We start from the raw sequence: 10917 nt of genomic DNA on the forward strand, positions 1-10917 counted from the left end.
AGCTTCAGTAAAAAAGGAGTACTCTGAAAATCTGGAAAAAGTAGTTAAGGCACCAAAATCAACCAGACTGCGCAAAAGGGCAATAAAGGGGCCAATTGGGCACTTGGGAACTCCAGCGAGTCAGGGAACTATAAAAAGAGTGGGGCATATGGATTTAATGGCAAGTTTGAGAAAGAGGCTAATATCTAGACATATTTCAGGGGGGCATACTATAGGGAACATGGTCTCAAGGGGGGCGGCTTGGGAGTCTTCAGGGCACCCTGTTCTTCCTGTGTTGCTCCTACGGTTAATTTTGTGCCACAGGTTAGTACCAACACTGCAGAGAAGGCGTCAGGTGGCGGAGTTGAAGCTAGAAATCCATCCACAGCTGGAACGGCAGCTGGAGAGAAAGTAGTAGACGGAACAGCGTCAGGAAGCAGTGAGTCAGCAATTGCACCACACACTAGGGATGGCAATCCTTCTACGTCAGGGGACTCAGATAGCTCAACAGGGCTTAAGAATGAGGGACACTGAAAATTATTTAGGAAGATTAGGAAGTTGGTGGATAAAAAGCCTAGGAATATAGAGGTGCAAAGTGTTCTGGCAGATGGCAAGGTGGCAGGGTCTACCAGGGTAGCTGCAATACAAAGGGGTTCTAGCAGGGTGAAAAAAACTGGGGTAGCTAATACAGCGGACACCTATCCTTGCATAGTACATTCATTACATTCGCACTTGAAACCCAGGATCTCAAAAATAGATTAGGGAAGGGCGCTATGTAAAGATTTTTGAGTTGTCAAAAGCTGCATATCACGTTAAGGAGATGGCGGAGGATGGTACAGGGGACAAGAAGGTGAAGAGACCTGAAACTTATAAGGAGTGGATGCGTTGCTTTAGGGTCCTTGCTTCTTGCTACATAGAAGCAAACCCTAGTCAAGCAGTAAATATACTCAAGTATATGGAGGTTATTGACGACATTCATGAAAGAGGTAAAGGTAAGGCGTGGCATCAATATTATGCTCAGTTTAGGAGGATGTTAGAAGCAAACTCAGTGCTGAACTTTGTGATGAAAGAAATGGACCTATGGTCCAATCTTGATCTCTTGGATAGCACGGTTTCAGCGCCAGTGAAACCATTTAACATAGGGCAGCAGAACTGACCCTTTTGTAAGAAAGGGGGCAGAGAATGATGGCATTCTCAGGAGAAGTTATGCGATAGGGGAGCACAGTGCGTCTTTCGGTACGTGTGCATCTACTGTAGCGGGGCCCACCCAGGGAACGACTGTAACAGGAAGAGAGATAGTTACACTGGCAAGCAACAATTCCGACAGGGTCCTACGGGAAAGGGCACACACGCCAATGAAGCTTGCGGCAATATTTAGGGTGCTTAGGGATTACCCTGATAGGGAGGGGGAGGAATTTCTTCAGACAAGTTTAGCTTATAGTTTTTTAAATCCCAGTTTGTAGGTTAGTTTGTCCCCCATTTGCAATATGCAATTTGAAGTCAGCGTATCAATTCCTGCAAGCTCTACAGGAAAAAATAGGAGGTTAGGTTGGGTAGGATGGCGGACCTTTTTCTTCTCCCCATTTGATAATCTAGTAGTTTTCCCCTCTGGGTGTTGTGCCCAAGAAAGAACCGGGGAAGTTAAGACTCATCCAGCACTTGTCACACCCAAAGGGGAATTCAGTGAATGATGCGCTGAATGAGTCTGACACTTCAGTGGCTTATCAGTCGTTTGAGTCAGCATTAGCTATCATGCAGAGATTAGGTGTGGAGGCAGAAAAAGCTAAGGTAGACATCGAGTCAGCTTTCCATCTTTTGCCTATACATCCGGATAGCTTCCACTTGAGGGGTTGCAGGACTCGGGGCCGTTATTACGTGGACCGCTGCTTGACAATGGGGTGTGCCATTTCTTGTGCATATTTCAAGCGGTTTAGCTCCTTTCTCCATTGGGCAGTGGTGCACGGGTCCGATTTTGGTCTGGATGACTTTCTGTTTCTGGGGGTCGCAGGGTCGGGTGCGTGCGCATACCTTTTGGGGGGATGCAATCTTTGATGGCAGAATTTGGGGTACCTTTATCAAGTGAAAAAATGGAGGGCCCAACTACATGCCTAGTTTTCCTGGGGATTGAGGTGGATACAGTGGCAAAGGAATGTAGACTTCCGAGTGTTAAGATTCATGCGGCCACTGCGTCCATCTCCATCATCCTGGACACAGGTCATGCTACCCTGAGGGAATTTCAGTCATTGCTGGGGACTCTAAATTTTGCAACAAGAGTCATGCCAATGGGTAGGATATTTAACCGGAGAATGGAGGCAACCACAAGGGGCTTACACAATCCTAAATCGCGCTATAGATTGTTGAGGGCTATTATAGCCTATTTACTGGTATGGCTACTTTTCTTGAAGGATTTCAATGGGGTTAGGATCTGGAGGGCATCTCCAGTTTCCAGTCAGGAATTGCACCTATTCCCGGCGGGTAGTGTGGGCTTTGGGGCATATTTTAATGTTCTGTGGTGTGCCTCACCTTGGCCACCACAATGGAACAGCATAGGACTAGTCAGGAATTTGACCCTTTTAGAGTTATTCTCAATCTTAGTTGCCATCAAACTGTGGTGGGATAGGTTGCAGAATAGGACAGTAGTTTTTTGGTGTGACAATCAAAGTGTTGTTTATGCCATTAACAGGCTTTCCACTGGTTCTCCACCCATAGTGAATATACTGAGGCAGTTAGTGCTTAGATGCCTGCGGCATAACATCACTTTTAGCACTAGACATGTTCGAGGGGTTCACAATGGGATTGCCGATGCTCTATCACGGTTTCAGTGGGCTAAGTTTAGGAAATTGGCGCTGGAGGCAGACAGCAGGGGCCACATGTGTCCAACATATCTCTGGCAGGTGGTGAGTTGTGGGGAGCTGCGCTAAGGCTGTTAAAAGGTTCAATGGCACCTAGGACTTGGCAGGCATATAGTGTTGCTTGGAGTGAGTGGTGTAAATTCCTGAATGTCTTCAATACCACATGGAGGACCCCTTCAGTACAGTTATTCATTAGCTGGCTAGGTTCCCTTGAGGTAGCAGGCTTATCTCCTGGTGCTATAGGTGGAAAGGTGGCAGCGGTAGCATTTTTCTCTAAACTGTATGGGGTAGAGGATGTGAATAGGAGTTTTTTAGCTAGGGCAGCCTTGAAGGGCGTTCGTAGGCTAGGGGGTAGGAGGAAGGATGTGAGGGAGCCGATTACGAGGGTTAGACTAGCGCAGTTAATAGGACAACTAAAAGGTATCTGTGACTCGGGTTTTGAAACATTGTTGTTCTCCGTTGCATATTCTTTGGCATTCTTTGCAGCCCTTAGAATCAGCGAATTAATAGCGAAATCCAAGACTACACTTGGTAAAGGTTTATTGAGGGAACATGTGAGATTGGAAGATTAGACAGTTTTAGTGTTCGTGGCTAGATCTAAGACAGATCAGGCAGGGAGGTGTAGATGGCTCAATTTGCTTTCGCAGGTGGAGCCATCTATCTGTACAGTTTTGCTATGCAAAAAGTTTATATTTATTAGGCCACATGTAGATGGGCTGTTTCTGGTACATGAGGATGGGTCTTATTTATCCCAATTGCAATTCAGAACGGTGTTAAGAAGAGTAGTGTGCAGTCTAGGATGGGACCCGGCGGTAGTGGCTCCTCATATTTTCTGCATTGGGTCGGCCACAGATGCGGCCAAGGCAGGGTGTTCGGAAGAACAGATTAAGGCACTAGGGCGTTGGTCATCAGGGCAATATAAAAAATATATTAGGCCCCTGAATCAGTTTTAGGATATAGGAGTTAATTGTAAGTGTTTCGATCAGTTGTTCTAGATAGTTTCTTGTGTTTTGGTGTGTGAATTTTGGGAAGCCAGGATCTTATGGTTTGTTGCTGTTCTTTTCAGGTCAGGCTGCAGGATGCAGGAGAATATGGATTGTGGGCCACTCTTACATACATTGGGCAGCCATTCGGGCTGCATCACAGCCAGGATGCCAACAGCTGGGATTGCCATCAGAAAAGGTTTCCATTACGTGGTTAGGAAGAAGGGGCATGATGTGGTCACATTTGCCAGAACAAGTTGCTGAAGCCAGGAGGAGATGGGACATGCCTCATATGGTTCTCCTTTATCTAGGAGGGAATGGCGTAGGGACCATGCCAATGGGGGATTTGGCTGATGTCATGGTGTCTGACATTAGATGGCTTATGGCTCAATTTCAGGGAGTGACCATTATATGGTCAAATATAATTTTGAGGAATATATGGAGGCATATGGCCACCAGGAAGGTGGGTTTCCGGGTGAAGAGGAAACTCAATAGAGATGTGAGTAAGGTGGTGCTGGCTTCAGGGGGTAAGGTGGTCTTGCATGACAATATCAGAATTGATTATGCAGGTTTGTTCAGGGGTTATCAAGTACACTTGTCAGATAGGGGTACGGATCTGTTCTTGGATAATATCAAGCAGGTCCTTTCTATTATGGTTAGTGGGGCAAGAGTACCTTGTCCTCTTTTGGTGGCAGAAAGGGGTGTGGCAACAAATTCCAATTTTCCGTGACAATCATAGAAGGAAGGTACAGTGGGTGTTTAGGACCCTAGTTGCCGAGGGGATAGGGATAAGTCGGCTCGCTGGTCTATCTTCCTTGAGCGTATAGGTAGGCGGAATGAAGACGTCCTCATTCTCAGGGTGGCCACACTACTTATAGGGTTAATAGGACAAGATCATCTTGCCAGTTGTCAGCAGTTTGTTATTTAAAGTTATTTATTTATGTATTTATTAATAAAACAAACCCTCCCCCCGTTGGGGGAGGTTGGTTTTCTCCCAACCCTGAGTGTTGTGTCTTTATTGAATTTTAGGTTTGGTTAAAATTTGGGGTTGGTATTATCCTGACTGGATTTAACTAAAACATGTAACCTCTTAGGAAAGTGAAGCACCTATTTAGGGACGTAACAATTTAAGGGGTAATTTCTTTGGAAGAAAGGAGAGATAGGAATGAGTTAAAAGAGGTTGTGCCTGCTGGGCAGCAGGAGTTGAGGAGGCGGAGATTCAGAGGTAATAAAAAGAATTGCAGAACAGAAAGTAAATCACTAACCTGTTTCTTGTCTTCCCTTCCAGCCATCCCTGTTCTTTCTGTTGTTATTACTATTACAGGTGCTGAATCGGATGGAGGAGTTCAGTTCATGAGTTCAGCTGGCATAGTCTTCCCTTGGCAGGGGGCTACATAATCATGTGGACCTTTGTAAGCCCAAGGGCGTTAATTGGTAGTATGGGGTCTCCCTTCGAGACTAACAGTCTTTTGGCTGGGGGATCGTTGGCTATCCAGTATTGGAGACCTCTTAACCCTTAACATGTTGGTGGGTTTGCATGGCGTCATGCTTTCTCAAATGTGGTGGAAAGGGGTGCTGCATCAAATTCCAATTTTCCATGACAATCATAGAAGGAAGGCGTTTAGAACCCTAGTTGCCGAGGGGCTAGGGATAAGTCGGCTCGCTGGTCGATCTTCCTTGAGCGGATAAGTAGGCGGAATGAAGGTGTCCTCATTCCCAGGGCGGCCACACCCCTTATAAGGTTAATAGGACAAGATCATCTTGCCAGCTGGTAGCAGTTTGTTATTTAAAGTTATTTATGTATTTATTAATAAAACAACCCCCCCCATTGGGAGAGGTTGGTTTTCTCCCAACCCCCGAGTGTTGTGTCTTTATTTAATTTTAGGTTTGGTTAAAATTTGTGGTTGGTATTATCTTAACTAAAAAATGTAACGTAACCCCTTATGGTAACATAAAAAATATTTATAGACTTTAATGGAGATAATGTTTTACCACAAGTTTCCAAACTTTACCACCTCAATGGAAACTAGGCCCTTGTTGGTAACATTACTGGGTACTGACTCAAGCCACTTAAATGCCGGTGCCAATAAATTACCCATTACTGACAGAAGGCAGTTATTAAAGACCACCAATATTTTCTATAAGTCTTTTAAAAGGCTGTGCTACAATCTAGCCAATTCTCAGTTGCTACCCTATTTTCATAATGATAACTCAAAACTGGTATGAAAAGCCCTTAACATCAACTACATTTCTAACATTCTAATATCCATACACAAATGTTGTTAACTTAAAATATACATAGTAAATATGAGTTAATTTAGGTGCAGAGCATGTTAGTAATAAATCTCCCCTTTCACCAATGTGCTAAGCTGAGAATTTCTACCCTGTCATTCACCATTTGCGTCTCTTTTCTTATTTTTTAGCACATCCCTATTGAAATGGGTGGCTTTTTATGGAGCCCTGTCCTGCCCTATATCACTTAGAAGGACACATAACTCCTAATATGAAAGAGGAAATTCTGTCATTGCATAAGAGAGATGTCTCTCTAAGATACAGGGAAAGATAGCAGCACCAGTAATTAGGGTGTCATTGGGCTGAGGGGGAGCTTGCTCTAATAGAACGCTTGACTTCCCCAGTATGCCCCCAGATGATACATCTCTCTTTTGAGCTGGTAACCATGAGAAATGAGTATCATCTAAACTACAAGACATCTGGGGATGGTTTTTTGTAGAGGGGGAATATTGGAGCCTTTCTCTCCCTCTCTGAATTATTTAGAGGAGAACAACATGCCTCATTTGATAAAGAAAAAAAACCCCTAATTAAATCATTGGTCATAATGATAATTATAATTATCACAGGAACCAGGGAGGTTTTCAATAAGATAGAGGAGGCTCTTTCAAAATTACTGTCACCCTCTAAAACACACACACAGGCATGAAAGCTCATTTCAGAAAGTGGGGAGCATTTTTTTCCAATGAGGGATCTCATTCTCTTGTCATATTTAGGTAATAGATGTCCAAGGGTTATTCACCCACCTAATGTATTTATTACATGACGGTACGGTAACTTCAGTGACTCAAACTCACTTTTTTTGCTTTTCATGTGGGGACCTTTTGCCATTGTTGGTCATGCTGCACAATAATGTTTTCTAAAATTGTTTGGGCTGATAAATGACTAAAAAACTACAGCACAGGGGTGGGACATGTCTCAGCAGGGGAGGGGCTTACAAATAACATTTTACTAATAGCATTATTTTGCAAATTAGGCTAACAGATTGCAATCTTAAGTTATTTCATGTACAAAAACAGATGTTTTTCTTTCCATTTTAATTCCCATTAATATTTTACAATGCTTCTTGACCTACTGAGCATGGAACCCACATGGGCCCCTCCTCCTGTCCGATGATGTGAAATAGGTTTGCAAGTTTCTATTTTTCATCTCAACTTCATTGCTTGAAAATTGCAAAATTTGTAATGATTTGTAACTGTCACATGTCACAGACAGTTCTGCTTTATTATTATTATCAATGGAACTGCATTTTCTTGCAACTGTTACTTCCTGAAGCAGAGTTCCATTGTTACAAAAATTAGCATTACAAAAGTGACTTCATGACAAACTGAACAAACTCATTAAAATGAAAAAAAGAAGAAAAAAAACACCCTCTATAAAACAGCCCTTTGAGAAATGAAGATACAAGGTAAATTGGAAGGGCAATTGGGCCTTTTTAAATGATCCATCCTGACATGAGGTGGAAAATTCATTCCTCGCCTTAAGAAAAACCTAGAATGCCAACAGTCAGCTCCTTGTCAGGGTTTGTGAGGTTGTCAAGACAAATTTTTTTTACCTTGCGATATGACAGTGACTGTTCAAACATGGTTTCTGTCAGATGTCAGTGCAGATGTGCTGCTACTGGGTACATGCATGTTTAGTGGTGGCCATCTCTGAATGACTTTGCCAGTGCTTAAAAAAATGCCTTTTTTTCCAGTGGGACCTCATGAATTGTCAGTCTGCCCCTGTTTTTAATAATTAATAATAATAACTTTAAAGACTACTTTGTTTATGCCAGGATAATCCAAAATCATTTGCAAAATGGGTCCTAAATATTATAATCAAATCTATTGCATTATAAATACAACATAACAACTTGTTATAGAGACTGGATTTGTTTTTAAAACAGTGTTTTGATCTTGCCCTTGTAATATGGTTAAAATTAATAATACATTAATTTGTAATAATTGTATAATGCTGTAAACACAATTAAATGGACAGTAATTACAAGAAATATCTGTTTTTTTTGCTATAGAATAACATATTAGACAAGCCCTAATGTTTTTAAAACAAATGAAGGATCTTCTAAAATCGAGAAAAGATAGAAAGGAGGTGTCAGGTGGTAGGGTAATCTCTAGCTAAAAGTAACCTTAGAAGCTACCTGATTAACCCCTTCACTGCTGGGAATAATAGAAGTGTTGTGAGAAGCTGCAATTAGCGGCCTTCTAATTAGCCAAAAAAAAAAAATGTCAAAGCCATGTTTGTCTACTATTTCTGAACAATAGGGATCCCAGGGAAGTTTTTACAAACATTTATGTCATGATTGCACATGTGGTATGTAAATAATTTTAGTGAGAAACCCAAAGTTTGTTTAAAAGTTAACTAATGTTTTATATGATCGCATTTGGCAGTGAAATGGTGGCATGAAATATACAAAAATGGCCCTAGATCAATACCTTGGGTATATAATCTTTATAGGTAAATAAAAAAACAAGGATCTTTATCTGTTTAAAGAGTGATAGCAAACATGCTAAAAAATCTCTGGTAGTTTGGGCAAGTTCTTCTCTGAAATTCCAGGTAGCGAAGGGGTTAAAGGATATAGTATATGACAAGGTGCTGGACTGCAAAGGGCTCAAAGGTGTATATGTAGGTGTGTGTATGTATATATGTGTATAAATATAAATATATATATATATATTAAAGAAAGATAGAATATACCACTAACTAGTAGAGGTATAAGCTCTGGAACTAATGAAGTGCACTGTTAAGAAGGAGTTAAGCAAACATAGAATAGAGTTACAGTAAAAATATGCACATATGAGTACAATAGAACTGTATATATATAAATAAATAAGTTCCAATAAAATGAATGAATGATTGTAAACCCCCTAATGAAAGCTGCTAAGACACAAGCAAAATAGGGCAAAATATCTCTTCCAAATATTTCTGAAAAAAGAGATTAATAGAAGGAAAAGGGGAGATGTGTTATCAGTGCTAACAAATGGGTGCAACCAAAGCTGAGATAGGCAAATGTATATTAATAATAGAAGGATTATATAAAAAATCCAAAAAGTTTTTATAAAATAGGACACTTAGAGAGATTGGATACGGTATGTGTACCAGCGAACACTAAAGCATTTAAAAAATTCACATAAAAATTGCTATATGTGTAAAATCTCAAGCGGTCATAAATACAGCCTAATAATAATAAAGACAGTCCAAATATAAATATGAACACAAACACAAGCATAAAAATAAGTATAAAAATTGTGAAAAACACACTATATATAAAACAACACTCTTTAACAATGCTAGAGTTGAAAAAGGCAGAAAAGTCTCTCTCTATATATATAGATGTCCCAAATGGTGTCAAGTAGTGGTGAGAGAAAACAAGGGAGTAAATATGTTCCTTTTCGCACCTCTCAAGCTGTGGACGTGACTCCAAACACCCCCCTTAGGGTATATACTCACAGGAGATGCCCTCAATCAGTTATGAAGTAAGATAAGCGTGTTGGTCCTCAATAAAACTTTCTGTTTCAGTTGGATCAGAGTTGTATGTCTCCTTGTATGTCTTGGAAAGCTCATGCAATGCCAGTGATATGTTAAAGACAAGAAATGATGCAATATTGTCTAGCATCAATTTATTCATATACACAAACAACCGAAGGCAAGCATTTACACTCACATTTATGAACCTCAATGATATGAAGTAACTTTGAGCCTGATAAAAACAATACACTGTAAAAGCAATCAGCAAGGTGGTCTGCAGTGTGCCAGTCTCCAAATAGTACTCTTTTACAGCCTTACGCGTTTCAAAGGTGTGTTTTAGAACATCCGTTCTCCCTTCTTCTTAAGAGGCAAGAGTATCTAGAGCTAAGGCTTATCACCACTGTTTTAAAATATATATATACATATTAGCTTAGAGCTCGAGCAATATTTGACATGAGTTTTTTAGCACGCTCCCATAGAAGTCTATTATATGAGGGATTTAGCGCACCTGTGCTTTCCAACATGCAGGTGTTAGAGCTCCCTAGACTTTCACTTGAGCACTAGAATATTTCATCTTGTAATATGAGCACACAAAAAAATTATTATTTGTGCATAAGAGCACAATAGTGCTAATATTTTTGCACTCTCTATGCCTATTTATGTTAATGTCAAGAATGCCCACTGGTAATAGACTGGAAAAGATAGGTGAGAGAGCCTCAATGAATTTCGAACATGAACTTAAAGGGACATAGATGAATTACATCTTTGAATAGAAACATATTTGCAATATACATGTATTAGCAAAATAGCTTCTAGTAAAAGTTATCACTGTTTTAGTGTTAACGTTTTTCTCTGCACGTGCATGTGAAGCATAGCTAGATATTGTCACTGTACCCACATTTTTTATAATGCAGCTTCTCAGATCATCAGTGGGGTTTGTATCATGTCAGCAATGAACAAATTGAGTAATTACCAGATAGTACCAGCCCCTTAGGCTCTCTAAGCAAGTGCTGTGTTTAAAATGCTGGTGCACGGTGCATACTTAAATACACTTTTGAAACAGCTATAGCTTTTATTAGAATCATTTTTGCTAATGCATGTATATTACAAAATTGCTTCAGTTCAATACCGAAATGCACCCGTGTGGTTTCCAATTTTGGCTGGAATATCCCTTTAACAATGAGATTCCTCGGCAGCCTATAAAGCATACATTAATCTAGCTCATTTGGGTTTTTGTACCCAGCGCTATGGAATGTGGCTTCACTTTATTAAATAAGAAGGTCTAATTGACATTATTATTTATTAGTAAAGTAAACAGTATTTAAATAATTTAGTGTAGACAAGTA

General features: G+C 40.5%; 1 long non-coding RNA gene across 1 annotated transcript in view; it reads right to left on the bottom strand.

Annotated features, from left to right (window-relative positions):
• The window catches only part of LOC128660775 (uncharacterized), a 357366-nt gene extending 347766 nt beyond the window's left edge, over nt 1–9600 (bottom strand). Inside the window, exon 1 of the long non-coding RNA XR_008402583.1 lies at nt 9554–9600. This is a non-coding gene — a long non-coding RNA (uncharacterized LOC128660775). The remainder of the gene's footprint in view (nt 1–9553) is intronic.
• Between the last annotated feature and the right edge of the window lie 1317 nt (nt 9601–10917).

The sequence above is a fragment of the Bombina bombina genome, chromosome 1 (assembly GCF_027579735.1).
Source record: "Bombina bombina isolate aBomBom1 chromosome 1, aBomBom1.pri, whole genome shotgun sequence".
Classification (NCBI taxonomy): Eukaryota; Metazoa; Chordata; class Amphibia; order Anura; family Bombinatoridae; genus Bombina; species Bombina bombina.